At 40.8% G+C, this 18,890-nt stretch overlaps 1 protein-coding gene across 2 annotated transcripts in view; it reads left to right on the top strand.

Moving 5' to 3' along the window:
• The first annotated feature begins 11,619 nt into the window (after window positions 1-11,619).
• CSRP3 (cysteine and glycine rich protein 3) overlaps window positions 11,620-18,890 on the top strand; it is a 19,996-nt gene continuing 12,725 nt past the window's right edge. Inside the window, exon 1 of one of the 2 annotated variants that reach the window (XM_007118933.2) lies at window positions 11,620-11,747. The gene's annotated coding sequence lies outside the window, so the exon portion shown is untranslated. Of the gene's footprint in view, window positions 11,748-15,182; window positions 15,259-18,890 lie in introns of those variants that run through there. The other variant, XM_028501131.2, reaches the window with a different exon arrangement.

Here is an 18,890-nt window from a genome sequence, read left to right as displayed (position 1 = left end):
GAACAGTCAGTTTACTAAAGAAGCTATATTGATGGCACATGAAAAGATTCTCAACATCATTATTCACTGAGGAAATGCAAATGTAAAACACTTATTAGAGGAGCTTCCCTGGTGGCGCAGTGGTTGCGCGTCCGCCTGCCGATGCAGGGGAACCGGGTTCGCGCCCCGGTCCGGGAGGATCCCACATGCCGCGGAGCGGCTGGGCCCGTGAGCCATGGCCGCTGAGCCTGCGCGTCCGGAGCCTGTGCTCCGCAACGGGAGAGGCCACAACAGAGGGAGGCCCGCATACCACACACACACAAAAAACACTTATTAGAACAACTAATTAAAATACCATTATTAGAATGACTAAAGTTTTTAAATCAAGAAATTGACCATACCAAATGCTGGTAGATATAGAATCTGGAATTCTCATTCACTGCTGATGAGAATGCAAAATGGTACAGATACTTTGGAAAACAATTTGGAAGTTTCTTAAAAAATTAAACATGAACTTACTTTATGACCCAGAAATTCTCCTCTGGTGTATTTACTTCAAAAAATGAAGAGTTATGTTCACACAAAAACCTGTATGCTACTGTTTGTATAATTAGTAGTTTATTCCTGTTTACTCCAAACTGGAAACAACCCAAATATTCTTGGAATTTATCCTACTTGGTGTTCTCTAAGATGCCTAGATCTGTGGTTTGCTGTCTGACATTAATTTTGGGAAGTTCTCAGTCATTATTGCTTCAACTTTTTTTTTTGTTGCTCCTTTCTCTCTTCTGGTATGTTACACCTTTCATAGTTGTCACACAGTTCTTGGATATTCTGTTCCATTTTTTAAGTCTGTTTTCTCTTTGCTTTAGTTTTGGAAATTTCTGTTAATATGCCCTCATGCTCACTGATTCTTTCCTCAGTTGTGTCCAGTCTACTAATGAGACCGTCAAAGGCATTCTTCATTTCTATTTTGGTATCTTTGATTCCTAGCATTTCTTCTTGATTTTTTCTTGGGATTTCCATCTCTCTGCTTACATTACCTGTCTGTTCTTCCATGTTGCTTACTTTTTTCATTAAAACTCTTAGCATATTAACCATAGTTGTTTTAAATTCCTGGACCGACAATTCCAACATTCTTGCCATATCTAAATCTGGCTCTGTCTCTTCAAACTCTGTTTTTTGCCTATTAATATGCCTTCTAATTTTTTGTTGAAAGCTAGATATGAGGTACTGAGTAAAAGAAATCCAGTAATGGTTCCCATGAAGGTCTCTACTTGTGGGTTTCTGTTCCAGTAAATTGTGATTCTCTGTATCCACCTATCTGTCTCTCCAATTTTGGGGGCAGTAGTTTTTCCTGTGACCTCAATTCTCTGATGGGTATAAGAAGAGTTGTTAATTTTCAATTTGTTCAGCTTTTAACTTGTTGTTCGAATGGAGTCATGACTTCCAAGCTTCTTACATGCCATACTGGAAACCAGAAGTCACTTATATATTCTTCAACTGGTTGATGGATAGACATTGTGGTAGATCTATACAATGGAATACTACTCAGCAATAAAAAGAAACAAACCTTGGATGAGTCAACAATATGGATGAATTTCAAATACACTATGCTGAGTGAAACAAACATGATTCAAAAGGCTGGATACTGTATGATTTCATTTATATGACATTCTGGAAAAGGCAAAACTTTAGGGGTAGAGAACAGGTCAGCAATTGCCAGTGGTTAGGGATGGTGGTGGATTTGACAACAAAGGGGAAGTACAAAATAATTTTGGAGGATGGTAATTATTGTGTATCTTGATTGTTGTGGTAGTTATGTGAGACTACAAATTTGTCAGAATTCATAAAACTATACAATAAAAAGTTCATACATTTTAAAGAATTTTTAAAAATTGCCATGACAGCACCTCATCTGGGTTGTTTCCAAACTTTGCTTGAAAATTCCCTATGATGGGGAATTTATTCTTTTCAGAGACCACTGATCCTATTATTACAGAGCTTCCCTATCACTGTGCTGTGAATGGATTACAGGTTGCCAAGATATTAAACATCTCAGCCCTCAGGCAGGTGGGAGTCATTGGACTACTCTTTTCCACAGTGGGCTGTAAAAATTCTTTCATTTTCTATAATTATCATAAAGTGAAAAAGGATGCACTGTGTTATTAGATGGATTAAAGTTTTTTTATACATTGAAACAATATCAGCCTATCTACAATGTCTATTCTTAATGGTCCTTGTTTCTTCTTGAAACACATTTATTCCCTCCTTATATATATGGCAGTTTATCAGGTATTTGAAGATTTGCTATATGTTTTTCTACTCCCACTATAACCAGTTCTTCTCTGAGTAAATGTGTCTGGTTCCTTGGGCTGTTCCTCACATGGCATATTTTTAAGATTCTTTACTGCTCCCTGGAACATGGTCTTTATTTGCAGTATTTCTTCCCAATCTCCAGAACATGATATTCAATTTTCAGCTAGCATAGGATCTACAAGGAAAACATTTTTATTAAAGCTGGTCTATGATATCTGCCTTCACACATCCAGCAGAGAATGAATAATACAATCTTTTTTTGCAGAATGAAACTATTATAGGGTCTCATGATCTTCAAGTTTTGTCATCTAACCATACTGGCTCTAAAGCCTCTAAGAGTTCGTGGAGCATTTTCAAATTCTAGCATTTGGAGACAACTCACTAGAAGGAATTCACAGAATCAAACTATCACCAAGCAAGTCAACAATAACTATAACACAACCACCAGCACCATATCTCAGCATCTATAAAAGGATCCACATCTATAAAAAAGATCCACAGTTGTCACCCTGTATACTTGGCCTCCCTCCAGCACTATGTCATTCTGTAACTAGAGCTCCTTATTGCCCTGACCCTTTTCTTTCAAATACTCATGAGGCAAAATCTTGCCATCTTCCAGGAAATGGGAGACCTTTCTTAGGTTCCAGCTAATCTTCTCAGGAAATTGTTCCTCACTTACAAAACATCTCACCATCTACTTAGCCCACATTCCAGCTGACAGACATTGCCATAACAATATGTATACTCAGCGAGAAATAAATTTTATCTCCTGTGGGTTTATGGAAACTTAGTTGAAATCCCTTGGTCTATGACTTCAGATATAACAAAGTGGATTTAAGAAATTGGGTTGAAATCTCCCAACCCCAAGACATCCCCTCAATGGATATTTGAAACACACATTGCAAGTTATAACTCAAATTTGATGACAGATGATTTTTCTAACTTCTGTTTATAACTCCTAAATCAAGGAAATACAAATAAAACAAAGCCTATTTCTATAGGCTAGAAAGAAATTTCTGGATAAGTGAGATTTCTGCTAAAAAATTTAAAAGTAGAATTTTGCTTGAATGGATCTATTAAAAATGAGAACAGCTCTGCAGAATATGCTGAAAAGGGAATAAGGATACAAGCCGCATTTGCAAAAGACATATCTGATAAAGGACTGTTATACAAAATATACAAAGAACTCTTAAAACTCAACAATAAGAAAATGAACAACCCAAGTAAAAGACGGGCAAAAGACCTCAACAGACACCTCACCACCAAAGATACAAAGATGGCAAATAAACATATGAAAAGATGCTCAACATCTTATGTCGTTAGGGAACTGAAAATCAAAACAATAAGATTTCACTGTACACCTTTTAGAATGGCCAAAATCCAGAAGACTGACAACACCAAATGCTGACAAGGATGTGGAGCAACAAGAACTCTCATTCATTGCTGGTGGGACTATAATACAGCCAATTTGGAAGACGGTTTGGCAGTTTCTTACAAAATTAAACATATTTTTACCATATGCTCCAGCAATTGCACTCCTTAGTATCTACCCAAGGGAACTGAAAACTTAAAAAACCTGCACATGGATGTTTATAGCAGTTTTATTCAAAATGGCTAAAACTTGGAAGCAACTGAGATGTCCCTCAGTAGATGAATGGCTAAATAAACTGTGGTCCATCCATATTCAGCACTAGAAAGAAATGAACTATCAAGCCATGAAAAAATATGGAGGAAGCTTAAATGCATATTACAAAGTGAAAGAAGCCAATCAGAAAAGGCTACATGCTATGTGATTCCAACCATATGACATTCCAGGAAAGGCAAAACTATGGAGGAAATAAAAAATTTCAGAGGTTAGGGGGGAAAGAGGTTGAATAGACATAGCACAGAGGATTTATAGGGCACTGAAACTACTCTGTATGATAATATGATGATGGGCACATGTCATTATACATTTGTCAAAACTCATAGAATGTAAAACACCTAGAGTGAACCCTAATGTAAACTATGGAATTTGGATGATAATAATGTGTAGTGTAGGTTCATCGATTCCAAAAAATGTACCACTCTATGCAGGATACGGACATTGGAAGAGGCTGTGCGTGTATATGGAAATTCTCTGTACCTTCCGCTCAACTTTACTGTGAACCTAAAATTGCTCTAAAAAATAAAGCCTAGTTTTTTTAAAAAAATGGGTAGAATAGCATTTCAGAATATTAGAGGGCTTTCAAGTTTCCTGTTACACAAAAGGAAATTGTCACAGCATCTAACAGGTGCCAGGGATATAGCTGCACTCACAACACTGAGGATTTCCGATTCCCTTTGTACCTGTGACATATTGTAGAATGCCTTCCCTGAAGACCTGAATTTAAAACTCCACCTCCAAGCATCTTCTCCTTCCTCTCCAAACCATCTTCATGTATGACCTGACCACTTTATTCTCTCCTCCATCTTTGTGAACCCATCAGATCAACTAATCTTTCTGAGGTCTTTTTCTTAGCCTTATGCATGGCCTTTCAACTTTAAAGGGCCAGAGGCCTGATGTTTTGGCAGTAAGGAATTTTTTGTTAGTTGTTTTGCTTTTGTTTTTGTTTTCTACCCTGTATCAGGAACTCTCACTTCATAAAATATTTGATGCTTTTTCTAATACCTAAATTTTATGTAATGGGGCCACAGTAGGAGAAAAGTGTTTTTATAACAATGTGGAATGTCTGCTCTTGTTACTAAGGGACCATCACACTCAAAGGGAAATAAAGACTTAGTCTTCCTAACTAGAAAATAAGAACCTTCAAATTTTAGAGTTAGAAGACACCTTTAAAGTCATTTTGTCAAGCATTTTTGTAAAGAAAAAAATCAGAAAGGGGGACCGACTTGCCAAAGGGCACACAGCTCAGTTCATCGCAGAGGAAGGACTAGAAACCCAATCTGTTTGTTCCAACCTGGTGCTATTTCCATTTTAGGCATGGCATGAACTTTTTGGTAAAGCCAGTAAAAGGCTTCCAACTATTCAAAAAGTGCACCCAATCCTTATTTTAACATTTTAGATGGAGTATGCTTAAATAAGTAATTTCTTCATGCTGATTTTGTGCTTTCTCTTTTGCTCCTTATCTCAGATCTGGTAGGAATTTAGCCCTTTCAAGACCTCTCAAAACCACTCAGTTAGGGACTTCCCTGGTGGTCCAGTGGGTGAGACTCTGGGCTCCCAGTGCAGGGGGCCCCAGTTCCATACCTGGTCGGGGAACTAGATCCTGCATGCATGCCACAACTAAGAAGCCTGCATGCCACAACAAAGATCCTGTGTGCCGCAACTAAGACCCGATGCAGCCAAATAAATAAATAGTAAATAAATATGATTATTTTTTAAAAACCCACTCAGTTAGATGAATAAATTCAACCAAAAAATTTCAAATGCCTATAGGTACCAACACAGAGGACACAAAGATGAAAAAGATGCTCTCTGTTCCCCTAAGGAGTTCACCATCTCATGAGCCAAAATGACATGTGAAAAACCAGCCAAAATTCCTTGAAATGAGGAGTGTGAAAGGAGTGTTTGGGGGCCGGTGCAGAGAGTGGTGCGTCCTACCTGGAAAGGGGTGGGTGAGGAGGCCTGAACTGAAGAGGCAGCATTTGAGCAGCTCATGGAAGGCCAAGGAAGATTCCATCGAGGGGGGTGGGTTAAGGAAGGGGAGGACATTCCAGGCAGAGGATATAGCATGAGCAAAGCAGAGAGGCATGAGAGGGCTGGCTATTTTTAGAGAACAGTGATTAGACTGGAGAGGCTGGAAGATAGAATACAGCAAAGTGGGGCGGTGGGAGGAAAAGTTGGAAAGTTAATTTGGGGCAAGAAGAAGAAACTTGAATGCCATGTCAAAAGTTTCTAGTAAGATCACATAGTAAGGGGGCGCTAGTGGGGCTCTTTAAACTGGAAGCTGCCATCATCAGATCTGTGTTTCGAAAGACGGCTCTGGTAGCAGTGTGAGAGATGGAAGACAGGTGGGGAAAACTCAGTGGGAAGCTTCTGAAAAAGTCTAGGCAAGACATCTGAGCCAGGGCAATAAGAGGAGCAGGGATAAAAAGGACTGGATTCAAAAGAATTTCTGTTGTTGACACAGGTGAACAGTGATAGATGCTAGTCAACCCATGGAAACAGCTCCTAAGATGATCCCATTGATCCACTTTAGGACCTCCGTGAGTGGATTTGCATTTGTCAATTTGCTGGCCCTGTGATACCCACTTAAGGGGTTTGCACTGCTTCAGGCTCCTCCTAGAGGCTTTGTTTTGGCTGAATAGCGAATGTAGAAACAGCCTCTACTGAACCCAAGGGACCATTGATGTAAATAAAGCCCTGCTAATCTCTCAGGGCAAGATGAAGTTGAGTTGGTACTTTGGCTGCAGAGGCACTCTGACCTGTAGGGATTCTCAGACCTAGTGTCCTCTCTCCCAACTACATAATGCCGACCAGATCAGTTGAAACCTCCCTCAGGGCATTGGCTCTGGAGCAGAGAACTTGGTTCAAGTTCTGACTTTACCATTTACTGGCTGTGTGACCTCACCTCTCAAGCCAGGTTCTTCATCTGTAAAAAGGGAATAATAACACCTATATCCCCCCACTGCTTGAGAGAAACAGAGAGAAAGGGACAGAGAGAGGAGAGAGATCACATCTGAGAGAGAATCAAACACTTGGTAATGCTTTTAAGCTGAAAGCATTATGTAAGGAATACTGTCATCACTGTAATCAGCAAGTGATGTACGGCCATAAGAACAAAGAGGCCAACACAAAAATCTGAATGATGCAGGTACATCAATTATTTGTTTCTCCTAGTCTCACTCCATTTCAGTGAGGACAGATACATATATATTTTATCTCTTGGGGTAAAGGAACCATCTTGGTTCACTTAAGTGTTGCTTTGCTGCTTTGCCATTTCTCTGCCTTTCATGGATGGGCCGCATGGCCAGGAGCAACCTTTGAATGGTAGTCTTAAATTAATTCTCTCTTTGAAATAACAAACAGCCAGTGACAAATGTCAGACTACTGGTGCATAGAAATAGTGAAAAGCCCTAGTTACTCCAAGAATGTGGCTGACGTTGAATACATTATAGTCCAATTATGTTTCTTTTCAGAGGAGTTTGGATGAGCAGATGAAAGCTGAGAGTCCCAGGCCTGTAAATTCTTCTACAGCATATTCCCTCTTAGTATGTCATGGTTTAGAGCAGTGGTTTCCAAAGTGGAAGGGGGGACCAGCATCCTAGAGAGCATGTGAAATAATACTAGAGCATGAGAAAAATAATTAGAACTTTTATTACATTTATTTTTATCTTTTTTAGTGCGTAGCATGGAGTGTGTTTTATAGTGGATATTACAGTAATGTTTATAATTTACATATATATGTACATACATATGTGTGTTGTGTGTGTGTGTATGTGTAAACAAAAATGTTTACTGAGGGGACAGTGATCAAATGAATTTGGGAATCAATGTTGTAGAAGGGATTTGAAGTTCAATCTGGGTTTGAATTTCCCTGTCTCCTTAGTGATCTGTGTTTCCCAATGACTCTCCAGTTTTTAGTTATCCTAGGAGAACGGAGCGGGTGAAGCAGAGTATTCTAGTCCTGACATTGCCACCGACTCACTGTTGACTTACGTGTGTGGTCTTAGGGTAATTACTTAGCTTTCAAGAGCTGTATTTATTTCATTCCTCACTCATACAATGGGTATAATAGTATCTTCTTTACAAAGTCATTGAGAGAATTAAATAGAATAAAGTTTATTCTGATTTGGGTATAAAGACAGTGTTTTAAGGCATGCGTTTAAGACCATCGTCCCTTCTTACTCTCTTGCCTGATCTTCTTTGTGTCCTATGTTTCACAACAGCTGACTCATTTATGGCTATTCTTGGGGAACAATGGGGCAGAAACAGTGGGTTCTAGTCAATATTACCATTCACTCACTGTTGAGTGAACACTCAACTAGTATTGATTGAACACCCTGCCATGTGTCCAACACATGCTTAATATTATCTATTCCTCATAGAATCCAAAAGGCATTTGCACCATTTTTCAGATGAAGCCGCTCTATAGCAGTGCTAGTCAACAGAACTTCTGCAATGATGGAAACACGCTATAGCTACGCTGTTCCAAGGTGGATGCATGAGCCACAGTGGGTGGTAAGCACTTGGAATATGGCTGCTGTGACTGAGGAACTGAATTTTTCATTTCATTTAATTTCAAATAATTTCAATTTAAATAGCCACATGTGACTATTGGCTACTGTACTGGACAGTACAACTGTAGAGATTGCTGAGCTAGCATTCACGTGTAAGGCAAAATTGAGACTGTTATGGGCTGAATTGTCTTCCCCAAATCATATGTCGAAGTCCTAACCCCTGGTACCTCAGAAGGAGACTGTATTTGAAAATAGGGCCTTTAAAACTAAAATGAGGTCATATGACTGGGCCCTAATCCAATATGACTGGTATCCTTATAAAAAGAGATTAGAACACAGACACACACGGCAGAAGACCATCTGAAAACATGTGAAGGAGATGGCCATCTACAAACCAAGGAGAAAGGCCTCAAAAGATACCAACCCTGCTGACACCTTGATCTTAGACTGCTAGCTCCAGAATTGTGAGAAAATAAATGTCTGCTGTTTAAGCCACCCAGTGTATGGTATTTGTTACAGCAGTTCTAGCAAACTAATACAAAGACCTTTTCGCTTCTAGTTCATTTACAACAGACTTTCTCAATAAATTCATCAAGAATACATTCTATCACTCACACACACACAAACAACACAACACACAGAGTTAAAAAAGTAAGATACGAAAAATATATAAGTAACAGTAGTTGAATGAAGAAAGCAGTAAATTTATAATTAGGTTTATTTTTTTTGTTATTTTTTAATAGATCTTTATTGGAGTATAATACCGTGTTAGTTTCTGTTGTACACCAAAGTGAATCAGCCATATGCATACACATGTCCCCATATCCCCTCCTTCTTGAGCCTCCCTCTCATCCTCCCTATCCCACCCCTCTAGGTGGTCACAAAGCACCGAGCTGATCTCCCTGTGCTATGCGGCTGCTTCCCACTAGCTATTTTACATTTGGTAGTGTATATATGTTGATGCTACTCTTACTTAGCCCCAACTTCCCCCTCCCACCCCGTGTCCTCAAGTCCATTCTCTTTAAAGCAATTATTTATTTATTTATTTATTTGGCTTAGCTGCTCTGCAGCATGTGGGATCTTCCCAGACCAGGGCTCAAACCCATGTCCCCTGCATTGGCAGGTGGATTCTTAACCACTGCTCCACCAGGGAAGTCCCTTGTTTCTTTTTATGGCTGAGTAATATTCCATTGTATATATGTGCTGCTTAGTTTCTCATCTCATAGAAGAAATAAAATAAGGCTACCAGTTAAATCTATATATATCTATCTATCTGTGCATGGTTTTTAAATTAGAGGAAGAGGATCATTTCTAAGTCATAAAAGAAAACATGACAAGGAAAACTATTAAATCTAATAAAAGTCCAGAAAAGAAAAAAGAAACATTATTTTAAAAAAATAAAATAAGATGAAAGGAATAAGTCCATATATATCAAAAATCACAATAAATGTGACTAGACTAAAGTATCCTTTTAAAAGGTGACTCAAGTTATGTAAAACCCAAAATATTGTCACGTGTTAACTCTGGGAAAGAAAGTAGGATTGTGGGAGGGCACTTTTACAATTTACTGTAAATACATCTTTATCATTTAGTCTTTCACGATAAAAATGCATTCCTGTGTTACTTGTGTAATCAGAAAACATTTTTTTAAAGGTCAGAAACATTAGAGTCAAACCCAGATTTTCTGGCTCCAGAAATAATTCTACAATACACATTGCATTTCCCCTTAAGGGAACTAAACCCCTTCTTTGGGCCTTAACATCTGTACTATAAAATGAAAGTTGTGGGCTACATTTGTGACTTTCAAATTTTGTCTCAAAAAAGTATTTCAGAAGCCATTTGGGGGTTCCGAGAAAGGCTATGTGAGTAGACCACCTATTCATTATGATAGACTACCTATTTATCTCAAGCAGTGAATTTCCTTTTATTTGCTTTATATATCGATGTTCCATTTAAGACTATTTATAGAAAATAGTATTATCATTCTAAAAAAAAGCACACGAAAGTTTGAAAGCTGCTATCCTGGAAGACTTCTAAAGTACCTTCTAACTTTAACATTCTTGAGTACTTGCCATTTCCCCATTTCTACAACAAATACACTTCTGCATGAAAACATAGACTAGGAAAATCTCATACTAGGTTTTGCTGTGTTCATATTCGTGAAATTAGCACAACCTTCTTTACAGTTATTTCCATCACTCAACCAACTGCTTTGTGGTTATGTAATGAACAGGCTAATATGGCTGATTTGAAGGGCTGGATTTCATATCCCTCTCGGTTGGGTATTACCTACACCTAACTTCAACAGCTAGGTCAACACTAGTGGAAAGTGCCTTCCGCTAAGAGACAGATAACCTGGATTTTCATCTGGGACTTACCAAGACTCATTGTTTGGCCTGTAGCAAGTTATGCACCTCAGTTTCCTCAGCCATAACATGAAGAATTGGTCTATTAAATCTCTGAACTTCTTGCCAGCTATCAAATTTTATAATTTATATGAGTCCTTGATGCTTGATCAAAATATATGCGCATTTCAGGCAAAGAGAAATGAGACCTCCCAAAAAAATGTGGGTTCAGAGAGACTTATCAAGACTTGTAAATAGGATGCACAGCCATGTTAAATTCTTAAGTAGAAAAAGATAACAAAGTAACTCAAACCTTTGGAAAGAAAGCTTTTCTTCATAGGATAGCGGGCCATGAAGTGACAGGACCCTAATGATTAGCTGACCTTTTTTTCCCAAGCTGCTTTGAAGAGATTATCTAACTATCATTTCAGACAACCATGACTCTTATTTTTAGCTCTGAGTTTTCTTCACGGGCACAGTGACCTGTGCCTCGGAGTTACAAAGGGCTCCCAGATATGGTTCATGATTCATATGCAGGTACCCTGCATTGACTTCCAGGAAGGTCAGGGGGGTAGGAGCCCGGAAAAATGATTTTAGGTGTAAAATCTTTCTTTGCTCTTGTTCCTGTTCCCACCACTTGATCAGAAATGCACACTCCACAAATTGATCCCTTGACGCCGTAGGCGATTGGCAATTAAAACAGAACCCAAGAGATACTGTTCTCCAAGGGCCTCGCAGCTGGTGTGGGCGGGACGACACTCAGGGCTTTGGTCACCGGCTATTTCCAGCCTCTGATAGCAGTTGCGTTACTCATGTCTCATTCACCCTCTCCCCTCGGCCTCCCTCCCCTCCCCTCCGCAGGCCAAGGCTGGTGACAGCCCCCATATATTTAAAGAGGACGTGAGCCCCCTTAGGCAGTTGAGCCGACAGAGACCGCACAGGCAGGTGAGTGGAGCGAAGGGTATCAGGGCTGGGGGTGGGCTGGCCTGGTGGCCAGCTGGGACTAGGAAGGGTCCCATAGAGCAAGGGTGTGTTTCATATCCCAAGTACCAGCATCCACTCGGGTTCTGTGTGAGGAGGCTCAAGTTATGCTTGATTCTGGGTGGACCTAGTTGCCTAGAGCATTCCTAAAAGGGTGATTAGCATTTGGGGGCTCAAGGAAAACCCACAGAGAATGAGTAAGGGATTATTTTTGGTCTAAAACTATTTCCATTATTCATGGAATAATGTTTCTTATCGTCTTAGTCAAAAGACCTGCATTCTAGTCCTAGGACCACGTAAATGAAAGGATGTGTGACTTTGAGAAAGTTCCTGCCCTCAGGGTCTTGGTCTCCTCTGCAATGATGGATGTGGACGTGGTGACAGTTTTCTAAGCTGTAAAGCACTGCACAGTTACAAAGTGGTTGCAATAGATACGATACAGCAGAAGCCGGCTTTCCAATGCGCAAAATACAAGGATTTGTTCTTTTCAAAAGGTGTGGGTGAATGACTCAGATGTCTATATTTCAACTTACCCTGTCTCTCACATAGGTAGTAGTCAATGGAGTTGTTGATTTAAAATTGATTTTATATCCCAAGGATGTTCAGCAACTGGCTTGCTTTTAATAATTTGAAACTAATCAAAGCAAGACCCAAAATAGACATTGCTGTATTGAAAACCCATTAAAAGCTCTGTTTGCTGGGAAGATAATTCCCAGCTGGGGCTGAGGGGTGATTCCCAGTGTTTTCTCTAGGTTTCAGTAAAAGACTTTTTTTTTTTTTTTTTTTTTTTAACATCCCAGTGAATGACAGGCATGAGTGTGACTGAGAATAAGAAGTCGTTTTAAACAATAGTGTGAGTGGAGCTGCTGCCTTCAGATCAAAGCCACTGCCTCTAATTTCTGTTCCTTTAACTGAGCTGGGGAAGTGACTCCCCAAGAAGGAGGGATTGGGGAACAGGTCTGAGGAATCTTGTCTCTCTGCAGTACAACTCAATGCAATTCAATGAGCTTGTACTGACCATCTCATGTGTCGGAACTGGCGTGAAGTAGAGGCATCACTAATGCAGGGAAGGTTGGGCAGCGACATGGACAGGACAAGAAAATAGGGAAGAGCCTGTGTCCTCAGTTGACTTTTGGGATTGAATCTCAATGCTGGGTACATCCAATTCATCACAATTTATGTAAAACTGCTTTCTGACCCAGAAAATGTCCGGGATTCTTCTGGCTTGGCTTTGGTTCCATTCTGAACAACTCAGTCATTAAAATGAGCCCGGGGGACTTCCCTGTGAGTCCAGTGGTTAAGATGCTGCGCTTCCACTGCAGGGGGCGTGGGTTCAATCCCTGGTCGGGGAACTAAGATCCCTCAGGCCAAACGGCACGGTCAAAAAACATAAAAAAGAATAAAATAAAATGAGCCCTGGCTGTTGGCAGAGCGTACAGCCGACCCCCAGGCTCGGCGCCCTCTCAGCGGGCAGACAGGTGCTCTGCAGCCCCCGCACAAGCCGTCCATTGGAGATGGAGGGGGCAGGCCAGGGGGCAGGGGGAGAGAGAAGGAAAGAGCGAACAGGATCCTTCAACAGGCAAATTGCCATGGACTTCTTGGAGGAAGTGGAGACAGACTCTCGGTAGAATACAAATTCAGAAATCCTGGGAACTTGAAGAAGGAAATAGAAGAAAACAAAGAGCATCAGTCATAGAGGCAGTTCAAATTCTAGCTCTGAACATCACTTCTCTGAGTTTCCATTTCTGAACAGTAAAATTAAAGTAAGGCCACCTATCCCAAAGGGATTTGTTAGAATCAAATGGGATAAAGTATAAGAAAGTACTTTGTAAGTCTAATAAAACTGTACAAATATTCAAGGCCTTGGAGAAAAGGCACAAGGCCAAACCTGATGGGCTGCAGGAGGATTTCCTGCTAAGTACAAATGTGATGATAAAAGTCCAGAGGTCAGAGCAAATAACAAGCTGACCAGGAGTTAGAAGATGATTAATTTGTTTTACAAGAGGAAGGACACAGACAAGGAATATAATACACAGGGAATATAACTCCTGAGGCAGGCAAACTTCCAATAATAAGTGTGCCACTCAGATGTCTGGGAATACTATATCCAGAGTTGGCCTTCATGGCCAAAGAGAAATGTGATACCTTCAAATGTGAAAAACTGCAGTTATTCATCACAATGAAGGAATTCAGGAGAAGAGACAATAATTGTCTTATTACTGGGACCAAGGAAGATGGAAGCTTTTCGGAGCCTCATCATGGACCTCATCATGGGAAAGCGTAGATCGTGATTTGTTGGTCGTTTACTGCCCTGTGCAGGCGCAGAACAAAAATAGCCTATTTAACTGTCACCAAAGGTCCTGCAAGAAGTCATTCTTCAGAGGAAGTAACGAAAGTTCAAAGAAGCAAAGTAATTACTCAGGATCACACGACTAGGAAGTGGCAGGGTCAGGATGCAAACCAGGGCGCAACATGGTCTTAAAAACAAATTATAAAGGCCAGGATAGAACAAAGTGAGTTTCTGGAGTAAAAGTCAGCCACACCTCAGAGATAATTTCAGGAAAGATATAATATGACCTGTGCATTACAGCCTTAGTTTCAGGGGCAGGTGTGTCTACTCTGAATTTTAAAGGGATAAGAGCTGGGTTTATTTCTGTGCTGGGATTAAGCAACCTATCTCCCCAGGCTTTGTGAAAGGGCCTCTGGAAGGGAGACTTCATATATCTGTTCAGAAGCTTAGGAGGAAGCCGCTGACCTTGAATGTCCTAAACCGGGGAGCTGAAGGCCATGGTCTCCCTGGGCCACAGTGACTCTGTTTGGGTTCACTGCTTCCCTTCAAAGTCCAGAGCACCAGAGAGGTCAGCTGGTGGCAGGCACCAGAGCTGCCAAAGTGAGGAAGCGGGTGTCCCGGGGCACAGGCTCAGGACCCTGCCTGATGTGCCGTCCCTGGTGCCAGGCACCCTGATCCCCCGAAGGAGGCTGACTCTCTCCCTGGCCTGGCTGCATCTGTTCTTGGGTACAGCACACTCACAAGGCTGAGAAACAGAGTTGGTTCACAGTCTGAAGAGAAGGGCCATGGAGAAGGTGTTGGAAAGATTTACTTGTTTTAAGAAAATGGATTTTAAAACCATTTTGGAGATAAAATAATAACAGTAATAATGAAAGCAATTAAAATTATTAAACACCTGCTACGTATAAGCATTGATGTATAATATCTTAGCTATTATTATTATCTTATTTAACTGAAAACAACCTTCTAAGACAAGTCTTCTCATTCTCTCTTTACGTGCATGACGACACTGGGCTCAAAGATTTTGAGTAATTTGCCCAAGGTTGAACAGATAGTGTTTTTTGAAACCTGGCTTGGTTCCTTCCAAAGCCCATGCTTCCCCACATCATCTGTTTCACCTGGATTAAGAGACTAGAGAAGAGGCAGTGTTTGAGAGGAGACACTACTGGGCAGCTTTTCTGCAAGGTGAGGCTCCAGTCACCGATCAGATCCCTAAACCTGTCTCAGGGCTTGAAGGACCCTTGAAGGGGGCTTCACTCTATTACAGCCACTTGGACACCCATACCCTGCCAAGCTAAATCAATAGTGAGAAAGAACTCTCCAGCCCCAAAGGAGCCCTTTCCATGTGTGAAGAGCACTGACTCTTAGAAAGTCTTTTATTTTACTGAACTGAATTCCGTCTCCCTCTTGTACTCCCACCCATGAGTATTCTCTCCGTCGCATGGAGAGACAATGGGTCAATCAGACCCCAATCCCATCAGCTGGGAAGGTTGTTTAATGGAGGTGCTGACCCTTGTCCCCTCTCGAGTGTGTTGTAAGCAGGAACATGGGACACAGAACCAGCTTAAACTGGGGTTTGAATTGTGGTTCTGCCACTTACTGGTGGTGGGACCTCAGACAAGTCACCTAAGCCCTCTGAGCCTCATTTTTCTCATCTGCAAAATGGGGATCACAAAATTTGCTACTCAGGGCTGTTGTATTTAAGGATAGCATATGTATAGCAACTGACACATAGTAAACAATAAATAGAAGCTAATGTTAACATAAGAACACAGCTTTGGAGTCAGAGCGACCTAAATTCCAACCTAGCCATGTGACACATACTAGCCATGTGACCTTGGGCAAAGTAATTTCCCGGAGATTCCATGTCTCCATCTCTAAAGTGAATGTTGTAAAAGCACCTACCTTGAAGGGTTGCTATAAAGCTTAAATGAGATTTACCATAGGGCCTGGCCCAAAGGCTGGGTATCAGACGTTATGGCTTTAATAACAATATTATTATATTAGTAATAATTGTGATTATCACTTAGATTCCAGATATGTGTTTCTATGATCCAAAATCTTTGCCTGAGTCAGTGTAGACAATTTAACTCACTATGCGGAATCAGGCACCTAATAGGACAACCAAATAAACCAACACTGAAATGAAAACAGCATTGTCGCTAGAGGTCTCTGCTCAAAGCCATAGACTAAGGTTCCCTCCCTGGTTCTTTAATGGACCCCTAACAAAGAAAGAAAGAACAGAATCACTGAGCACCCATTTTATCTACACCACCCACTTTTGCCCTAAGGTATCACCTTTCAGCTCCACAGTTGGTAGTTTAAAAAAAGAAAAACAGAGTGTTGGATTAGGAACAATGTGCCAAAGTTACACAGTACAGTTATATTTTTAAAAATTCAGACTGATACGAGACAACTTAGAGTTGTGGCAGAACTCATTAGCTCTTACATTTTATAACACTCTGCAGTTTACAAAGTGATTTTACTCACTCGAACAGCTACCTTCCTCCCAGCAATAGTGAAATAGATGGGACTATTATGCCTGTTTTATAGAGAGGATATTGAAGTTCAGAGAGCCTGCATGGTTTTCTCAGATCACACAGCTTTGAAGAGGCAAGACAGAACTAGAACTCTGGCCTCCTGCATCTGGTTTACAGCCTTCTCCAGCCCCTACTATAGCACATTCCCAGTATAATCTCTTCCACAGCATTATTCGTTAAGAAATCCACCCAGGTAAGTCTCTCACTGGGATCTGGTATCTAAAAGTCCGGAGTCCACCCTCTCCCTAGTTGACATCACAGGGTCCTGCATTCTGTTTCATCCTCCTAAATTCGACTGTCCCCCATTTCAGTCCTGACACACGACTTTGTGACAACACAGCCATCTCTGGGACTGGCCCAGGGAGTAGTGCCAGGTGATGTGATGGAGACTGTGATCCAGGTGACAAATGGGGCTGAGTGACGGGCAAGCCTATATTTGGTGTCCCACCTTCAATGACCCTTGCCTGTGCCAGGCAACGCTGATAAACAAATGGCCCACCCCTTGGTAACTTGCCAGCGTAAACTCGCATTCCAGGCCTGGCTAGGGGAGTGTTGAGACACAGGAATTCCAAAGCAATGCAGGAGGCTGAGAAGGTTAGATATGTAAGCCAGGACCTACATGTGCTTTCAAATTATAGTGACTTAATTAGCAGATTGGTGCTATTTGAGTAAACTGAAATAAAGTGAATAGCAATGACTTACCTTTGAACAGCTACTCAATGCTGCTTTAAATTCCATCATCTTTCCATGACCTTCACAGTGATCCTGTGAGGAAAGTGCAGGACGTAATATTATTGTCATTTTTGACCCACGTTAAGGCCGCAAGGTCAAGATTAGAATGTGTGTCTTCCAATTCAGGATGCTTTACAACACACGCTGCCTTTTGGCCTTTGAGCATCTGAAGAAGAAATCAGAGATGTCGTCTGTGTTAGGCCTCCATAGCTACATTTCCATCTTTAGAAGTGGAACTGAGCACCTGTTTAATTGAATGCTTATGAATTTCTATTTTGAGTTTCAAGTCCTGATAAATGTATGTCAGATATTTATGATCACTTAATAACAACCTGTGCCAGGCTCCATTACCTTGTGAAAAAGCTATTATCTGTAATCTTATACACACTTTGGAAAGTATCATGTGTGGACAATTGCTGAATACACACACACACACACACACACACACACACACACACACACACACACACACACACCCCTAAGAAGCATATCTCTTTCCCGTTAACTTGCAGGACATGCCAATGAAATCTCCATTGAAGATTTGAAATGAGAAATTTGACCTGGGGTTGTTTTCATTGAAAATTTTCGCATCATTAATTTCACAAGTGTCACTGTCACATTCCTGGATATATATTGCATTTCTCCTCTATTTTATATTATGTTGAAACTCAGGAGCAAAATGAACACAAAGAAAATTATGATTCTACCCTTTTCCAAAAAAACATACCATCTTTAGTCAGAGAAGGGTGGATCTTGGAAAAAGAAGTTGGGTAAAAAATTACCCCCAAATGTCTACTTTTTATGCCTCATCTTGTTTGTACATGAGATGGCAATCTTGAAAATCTATTCTGCCCCTGAAAGTAAAAAATAAACAATTTGGGCTCTTTTAGGGCATATTAAGTTCTCCATGCCTTTCTGTGCGCTCTTTTCTCTGCCTGAAATGTCCTTTTCCCTTTTCTCTATCTGGTGAACTCTTATTCACCCTTCAAAACCCCATTTAGATGTGATGTTTTCTGTGATCCTCCAACAACTCACTGCTTTCCTCCCCAGTCTAAATGTCGGTAGCCATTCCCTCCTTTGAGTTTGCACAGCACTTCTCATAAGCCTCTTTTCTGGTACAGAGTATTCTGGTTCCTGCCTTTCTTTCTCACTAGAATGTAGGCTTCTCAAGGCTAGGGGACAGGACACAAATTACCCATTTTTATAAGCTTTCCCCTCCTTCATTCCTCACTGAGTAATTAATGCAGTGTTTGACACATGATAGGTAGTAAATGCACGGTGATTAAATGAATAAATGAACGAATGAATGCAGACTTGATCCCAAGCCTTTCAATTCAAAATCCATTACTCTTCCCACTAAACTAAACAATCTGAACTATAGAAATAGTAGCACTAAATGTTTCCTTTTAAAAAACTTATTCTCGGGCTTCCCTGGTGGCGCAGTGGTTGAGAGTCCGCCTGCCAATGCAGGGGACGCGGGTTCGTGCCCCGGTCCGGGAAGATCCCACATGCCGCGGAGCGGCTGGGCCCGTGAGCCATGGCCGC

This window comes from Physeter macrocephalus, chromosome 16 (assembly GCF_002837175.3).
Source record: "Physeter macrocephalus isolate SW-GA chromosome 16, ASM283717v5, whole genome shotgun sequence".
Taxonomy (NCBI): domain Eukaryota; kingdom Metazoa; phylum Chordata; class Mammalia; order Artiodactyla; family Physeteridae; genus Physeter; species Physeter macrocephalus.
Note: the sequence above shows the minus strand (reverse complement) of the source record. Positions and strands in the feature narration are given on the sequence as shown.